The 6,000-nt window shown below is 37.0% G+C and overlaps 6 non-coding genes across 6 annotated transcripts; all 6 read left to right on the forward strand.

The window, feature by feature from the left end:
• Positions 1 to 420: 420 nt before the first annotated feature.
• LOC125047334 lies at positions 421 to 527 on the forward strand. Its single transcript, XR_007116723.1, has one exon. It is a non-coding gene; the product is annotated as a U6 spliceosomal RNA (small nuclear RNA).
• A 682-nt stretch (positions 528 to 1,209) lies between these two features.
• LOC125047354 lies at positions 1,210 to 1,311 on the forward strand. Its single transcript, XR_007116737.1, has one exon. It is a non-coding gene; the product is annotated as a U6atac minor spliceosomal RNA (small nuclear RNA).
• A 1,115-nt stretch (positions 1,312 to 2,426) lies between these two features.
• LOC125047335 lies at positions 2,427 to 2,533 on the forward strand. Its single transcript, XR_007116724.1, has one exon. It is a non-coding gene; the product is annotated as a U6 spliceosomal RNA (small nuclear RNA).
• Positions 2,534 to 3,213: 680 nt separating this feature from the next.
• Positions 3,214 to 3,315, forward strand: LOC125047355. The gene has a single exon (XR_007116738.1). It is a non-coding gene; the product is annotated as a U6atac minor spliceosomal RNA (small nuclear RNA).
• Positions 3,316 to 4,431: 1,116 nt separating this feature from the next.
• On the forward strand, positions 4,432 to 4,538 carry LOC125047336. Its single transcript, XR_007116725.1, has one exon. It is a non-coding gene; the product is annotated as a U6 spliceosomal RNA (small nuclear RNA).
• Positions 4,539 to 5,218: 680 nt separating this feature from the next.
• LOC125047350 lies at positions 5,219 to 5,320 on the forward strand. The gene has a single exon (XR_007116734.1). It is a non-coding gene; the product is annotated as a U6atac minor spliceosomal RNA (small nuclear RNA).
• The last annotated feature ends 680 nt before the right edge of the window (positions 5,321 to 6,000 follow it).

Below are 6,000 nucleotides of genomic sequence, written 5' to 3' on the forward strand. Positions count from 1 at the left end.
AAAAAAAAACAGTTTTCACTCTTAGTGAACATAGGCTACACCGGAAAGTAATGTGGTTCGAATCCTTCATACACCAGTGCGATTCAATACCGTTAATACGTTTCTACACTTATCTAAAAAGTTATTTACAGGTAAAGTGATGTAAAAATGCTGATAAATTTTGTACTTTATATATATGTGTACATGCGTGTCGTACCTTACCTGTTTCACTATATACATTTATATGTAAGGAAGAAAACGCAGATATATATCGAAATTTCTTTTTCAGATCGTAAGAGGAGTAGCATTTTTTTTTATGAAGGCTTATATCACTGTGGGCATTACGTAACATATTAAACAACTCTGGTGTCATTGTAGTAAATTTCTTTAAATATGTCATCAAAATGAATATTAAAAGCTCCTGAAAACTTTTTAAATGTTGTACTTGCTTCGGCAGTACATATACTAAAATTGGAACGATACAGAGAAGATTAGCATGGCCCCTGCGCAAGGATGACACGCAAAATCGTGAAGCGTTCCACATTTTTGATCGCATATATTTCTGTGTTTTTTCTTCAAAGTTATATCTTTGATGATAAAGTATATAGCGTGTTATTTACCATTATTCCTTGTCTGGAGCGAGGCATGTAGGTGGCGAGCGTTCGCGCCCCGGCATTCAAGGCGATCGACATTTGGCAAGATTTCTTTCCTACCAAACTGTATACGGCATTTACATGCTATTTAACGCATGTCATTGGCAGACCTAATCAGTTTATCAAGCATAACTTCAATAATGTGGAATTAATTACTGTGAAAAAAAGTATTTACTCTTAGTAATTACTATCAGTGGGTTGCACCGGATGCCGAAATCAAAATGGTAATTTTTTCTGTTATTCCAACTGTGCAATAGCCCCTTAGTTTATGGACTATCGTGTCTTATTCATTATTGACCGGCTTTGTTCCATATACCTCCAAGATCAATTAGGTTAGTCTATCATTACAAATTATTACACGAGACGACTTGCTAAAAAGTCCTTATATCGTTTTAATATCAACATTATTCACTAACAGTGGAATATGATAGAACCCATTTTTTGCACTGTTAGATCAAATAACATTAAGCTTCTATAATCCATTATACATACCCTTGAATAATACAATTATTCTGTATTGTTTACTGAAAGTTATCTCTCCCGAAGTAGCACATGTCGTTCGACGAAAGACACGATTGTGTTGTACGAAAGGAGAGAAAGTTAGCACTCCCCTTGATAAGGACGGACAACACATATACTGTCAAGGCACTGTCGTACTTGCGGCACCTGACGCATTTTTCAGTCATCGCATTTTAGAGCCTAATTGCTTGTTCATAAAGAAAATGGTAATGCAGAAAGATATTACTATATCTTAGAAATAGATGGAAAGTAGGCTACACCGGGGAGTAATGCGGTTCGAATCCTTCATACACCGTTGCGATTTCAGGCCGTAAATACGTTTCCACACTTATATAGAAATGTTAATTACAGTTGAAGCAATGTGTACATTATATAATACGTACGTTTTTTTTATATATAAAGCTGATATGTATCATACACATAATTATGTGGATATATATGAATGTAGATGTAATTACATGATTGTATATATATCTATATGTATATTTGAATACGTATGGATGCATACATAGATACACATACATGTGTATGTAAATAAAAAGATAAAGAAATTCATTTTCTCTATACAATCTGCCTAGCTTACCACATGTAAATAAATATATATATATGTGTGAATATTTTGCCAAGGTTATAAACCCTTCCAAGCACACACTCAATAGCTGGGGTCTGTGGCGAGGCTCTGTAAACCGGCGACTCGGTGGCTTGAACTATAGGATGGCTTGCGATAGGGATCACTGCTGCGGGATCACCCACGTTGATTGGGTGTCCGCACTAAGCTTGGCATCAATATGGCCACCCTTGGGGAGCCAAGGGCGTCCAGGTTGACTAAGGAGGTGTGAACCGGGCCAGGGGGGAAACCCAGCAGCCAAAAGCACCCGTGTCGAGCAGTAGTGGGATCACGCCCGAGAGTGTGTGGCTCGTAGTAGCCCTACCAACACAGGCAGACTTGGTTCTTTTATTTATTAGAATTATCTTGTATAAAGTTTATTATGTGATGACGTAAATATATGTAACACTTATTCCCTAGGACCATTATATAATCCGATACATTAACCAGTAAGGAAGAAAACGCAGATATATATCGAAATTTCTTTTTCAGATCTTACGAGGAGTAACATGTATGATCAAGGATTATTATTATTTTTTTTTTTATGAAGGTTTATATTACTGTGGGCATTACGTAACATTAATCAACTCTGGTGTCATTGTAGTAAAGAATTTCTCTCTATGTCATCAAAATGAATTTTAAAAGCTCCTGAAAACTTTTCAACTGTTGTACTTGCTTCGGCAGTACATATACTAAAATTGGAACGATACAGAGAAGATTAGCATGGCCCCTGCGCAAGGATGACACGCAAAATCGTGAAGCGTTCCACATTTTTGATCGCATATATTTCTGTGCTTTTTCTTCAAAGTTATATCTTTGATGATAAAGTATATAGCGTGTTATTTACCATTATTCCTTGTCTGGAGCGAGGCATGTAGGTGGCGAGCGTTCGCGCCCCGGCATTCAAGGCGATCGACATTTGGCAAGATTTCTTTCCTACCAAACTGTATACGGCATTTACATGCTATTTATCACATGTATTGGCAGACCTAATCAGTTTATCAAGCATAACTTCAATAATGTGGAATTAATTACTGTGAAAAAAGTTTTTACTCCTAGTAATTACTATCAGTGGGTTGCACCGGATGCCGAATTCAAAATGGTAATTTTTTCTGTTATTCCAACTGTGCAATAGCCCCTTAGTTTATGGACTATCGTGTCTTATTCATTACTGATCGGCTTTGTTCCATATACCTCCAAGATCAATAAGGTTAGTCTATCATTACAAATTATTACACGAGACGACTTGCTAAAAGGTCCTTATATCGTTTTAATATCACCATTATTCACTAACAGTGGAATATGATAGAACCCATTTTTTGCACTGTTAGATCAAATAACATTAAGCTTCTATAATCCATTATACATACCCTTGAATAATACAATTATTCTGTATTGTTTACTGAAAGTTATCTCTCCCGAAGTAGCACATGTCGTTCGACGAAAGACACGATTGTGTTGTACGAAAGGAGAGAAAGTTAGCACTCCCCTTGATAAGGACGGACAACACATATACTGTCAAGGCACTGTCGCACTTGCGGCTCCTGACACATTTTTCAGTCATCGCATTTTAGAGCCTAATTGCTTGTTCATAAAGAAAATGGTAATGCAGAAAGATATTACTATATCTTAGAAATACATGGAAAGTAGGCTACACCGGGGAGTAATGCGGTTCGAATCCTTCATACACCGTTGCGATTTCAGGCCGTAAATACGTTTCCACGCTTATATAGAAATGTTAATTACAGTTGAAGCAATGTGTACATTATATAATACGTACGTGTTTATTTATATATAAAGCTGATATGTATCATACACATAATTATGTGGATATATATGAATGTAGATGTAATTACATGATTGTATATATATCTATATGTATATTTGAATACGTATGGATGCATACATAGATACACATACATGTGTATGTAAATAAAAAGATAAAGAAATTCATTTTCTCTATACAATCTGCCTAGCTTACCACATGTAAATAAATATATATATGTGAATATTTTGCCAAGGTTATAAACCCTTCCAAGCACACACTCAATAGCTGGGGTCTGTGGCGAGGCTCTGTAAACCGGCGACTCGGTGGCTTGAACTATAGGATGGCTTGCGATAGGGATCACTGCTGCGGGATCACCCACGTTGATTGGGTGTCCGCACTAAGCTTGGTATCAATATGGCCACCCTTGGGGAGCCAAGGGCGTCCAGGTTGACTAAGGAGGTGTGAACCGGGCCAGGGGGGAAACCCAGCAGCCAAAAGCACCCATGTCGAGCAGTAGTGGGATCACGCCCGAGAGTGTGTGGCTTGTAGTAGCCCTACCAACACAGGCAGACTTGGTTCTTTTATTTATTAGAATTATCTTGTATAAAGTTTATTATGTGGTGACGTAAATATATGTAACACTTATTCCCTAGGACCATTATATAATCCGATACATTAACCAGTAAGGAAGAAAACGCAGATATATATCGAAATTTCTTTTTCAGATCTTACGAGGAGTAACATGTATGATCAAGGATTATTATTATTATTTTTTTTTTTTATGAAGGTTTATATTACTGTGGGCATTACGTAACATTAATCAACTCTGGTGTCATTGTAGTAAAGAATTTCTCTCTATGTCATCAAAATGAATTTTAAAAGCTCCTGAAAACTTTTCAACTGTTGTACTTGCTTCGGCAGTACATATACTAAAATTGGAACGATACAGAGAAGATTAGCATGGCCCCTGCGCAAGGATGACACGCAAAATCGTGAAGCGTTCCACATTTTTGATCGCATACATTTCTGTGCTTTTTCTTCAAAGTTATATCTTTGATGATAAAGTATATAGCGTGTTATTTACCATTATTCCTTGTCTGGAGTGAGGCATGTAGGTGGCGAGCGTTCGCGCCCCGGCATTCAAGGCGATCGACATTTGGCAAGATTTCTTTCCTACCAAACTGTATACGGCATTTACATGCTATTTATCACATGTATTGGCAGACCTAATCAGTTTATCAAGCATAACTTCAATAATGTGGAATTAATTACTGTGAAAAAAGTTTTTACTCCTAGTAATTACTATCAGTGGGTTGCACCGGATGCCGAATTCAAAATGGTAATTTTTTCTGTTATTCCAACTGTGCAATAGCCCCTTAGTTTATGGAATATCGTGTCTTATTCATTACTGACCGGCTTTGTTCCATATACCTCCAAGATCAATAAGGTTAGTCTATCATTACAAATTATTACACGAGACGACTTGCTAAAAAGTCCTTATATCGTTTTAATATCACCATTATTCACTAACAGTGGAATATGATAGAACCCATTTTTTGCACTGTTAGATCAAATAACATTAAGCTTCTATAATCCATTATACATACCCTTGAATAATACAATTATTCTGTATTGTTTACTGAAAGTTATCTCTCCCGAAGTAGCACATGTCGTTCGACGAAAGACACGATTGTGTTGTACGAAAGGAGAGAAAGTTAGCACTCCCCTTGATAAGGACGGACAACACATATACTGTCAAGGCACTGTCGCACTTGCGGCACCTGACACATTTTTCAGTCATCGCATTTTAGAGCCTAATTGCTTGTTCATAAAGAAAATGGTAATGCAGAAAGATATTACTATATCTTAGAAATACATGGAAAGTAGGCTACACCGGGGAGTAATGCGGTTCGAATCCTTCATACACCGTTGCGATTTCAGGCCGTAAATACGTTTCCACGCTTATATAGAAATGTTAATTACAGTTGAAGCAATGTGTACATTATATAATACGTACGTGTTTATTTATATATAAAGCTGATATGTATCATACACATAATTATGTGGATATATATGAATGTAGATGTAATTACATGATTGTATATATATCTATATGTATATTTGAATACGTATGGATGCATACATAGATACACATACATGTGTATGTAAATAAAAAGATAAAGAAATTCATTTTCTCTATACAATCTGCCTAGCTTACCACATGTAAATAAATATATATATATGTGTGAATATTTTGCCAAGGTTATAAACCCTTCCAAGCACACACTCAATAGCTGGGGTCTGTGGCGAGGCTCTGTAAACCGGCGACTCGGTGGCTTGAACTATAGGATGGCTTGCGATAGGGATCACTGCTGCGGGATCACCCACGTTGATTGGGTGTCCGCACTAAGCTTGGCATCAATATGGCCACCCTTGGGGAGCCAAGGGCGTCCAGGTTGACTAAGGAGGTGTGA

The sequence above is a fragment of the Penaeus chinensis genome, chromosome 40 (assembly GCF_019202785.1).
Source record: "Penaeus chinensis breed Huanghai No. 1 chromosome 40, ASM1920278v2, whole genome shotgun sequence".
NCBI lineage: Eukaryota > Metazoa > Arthropoda > Malacostraca > Decapoda > Penaeidae > Penaeus > Penaeus chinensis.